Source organism: Cebus imitator, unplaced genomic scaffold (genome assembly GCF_001604975.1).
Source record: "Cebus imitator isolate Cc_AM_T3 unplaced genomic scaffold, Cebus_imitator-1.0 Scaffold214, whole genome shotgun sequence".
Classification (NCBI taxonomy): domain Eukaryota; kingdom Metazoa; phylum Chordata; class Mammalia; order Primates; family Cebidae; genus Cebus; species Cebus imitator.
The window spans coordinates 3,499,012-3,500,326 of record NW_016107529.1 but is presented as its reverse complement, the minus strand read 5'-3'; the positions used below and the strand labels follow the sequence as shown (position 1 = coordinate 3,500,326).

The 1,315-nt window shown below is 42.1% G+C and overlaps 1 protein-coding gene across 1 annotated transcript in view; it reads left to right on the top strand.

Annotated features, from left to right (window-relative positions):
• The window catches only part of LOC108318063 (cytochrome c oxidase assembly factor 7), a 22,005-nt gene that overhangs the window by 3,349 nt on the left and 17,341 nt on the right, over positions 1–1,315 (top strand). The window lies entirely within an intron of this gene.

The window sequence follows — 1,315 nt, the reverse complement described above, 5'->3', positions numbered from 1 at the left end:
GCTGGGATTACAGGCTTGAGCCACCGGGCCCGGCCCTTCCTCATTTCTTGATCCTCCTGTTTGGTTCAGCCAGGTTGTACCTTATTCATGCCAAACTTATTCTCTTTCAGGTCTTTGTATTTACTCTTCCTTATGCCAGGACTTTGTGCCCCTGCCCATTTCATTGTCTTTTTATTTCATTTTTTATTTTAAATTTTTTCCCAAGTCCCTAGCCCACTCTCATTTCATTGTCTTTTTTTTTTTTGGAGGTGGAGTCTCACTCTGTCACTCAGGCTGGAGTGCAGTGGTGTCGTTTCGGCTCACCGCAACCTCTGCCTTACGGGTTCAAGCAATTCTCCTGCCTCAGCCTCTGAGTAACTGGAACTACAGGTGCTCACCACTACTCCTAGCTAATTTTTGTATTTTTAGTAGAGACGGGGTTTTGCCATGTTGGTCAGGCTGGTCTCAAACTCCTGACCTTGTGATCTGCCCGCCTTGGTCTCCCAAAATGCTGGAATTACAGGCGTGAGCCATCACACCTGGCCTTCATTGTCTTTAAATACCTAGTGCTTTCTTCTTATTGAGGTCACAGTCCTTCGTGAGGCCCTCCCCAGTGGCCCAGTCTTTGTTAGCCATTCACCCAAAGTTGACAGCAAACAGTTATCATCCTATTTCAGTCATATCATTTAGTTATTTATTTGTATAAATTTAAGGGGTACAAGTGCAGTTTTGTTACATGGATATATTGCCAGGTGGTGAAGTCTGGGCTTTTAGTGTAAGTATCATCCAGATAATGCGCTTGTACTCATTACGTAATTTCATATCCCTCACCACCCTCCCACCTTTCCCAGACTCCAGTGTCTATTATTCCACACTCTCTATGTCCATGTGTATACTTTATTTAGCTCCCACTTGTGAGAACATGCAGTGTTTGACTTTCTGTTTCTGAGTTGTTATAACATCTATTACTGTTTGAATAAATTTTGTTCATTTGTTTACTTACTGTATTTCCTCCCCTAGAATGTAAAATTTAGGAGGGCAAATGAGTATATTCTCAGTATCTAGAACTATGTCTGGTACATAGATGCATAGAGATGCTCGAATATTTGTTGAATGAAAATGAATGAGAGATACATGTTGTCACTGAGGGTGAAGAAGAGGGGAGAGATATTAAGGAGAGAGGTTTACTGGGACTGGGAGATTGCCAAGGAAGTGGACCCTATTTCTGTAGAAGCTGCCATCTCTATTCTTTCTCTTTGGCTTTCACGTTCCTACCCTGGCTGAGGAATTAGGTGTAGTTATCGTGCACCCTTTTCTTTTACTTTTTTTTTTTTTT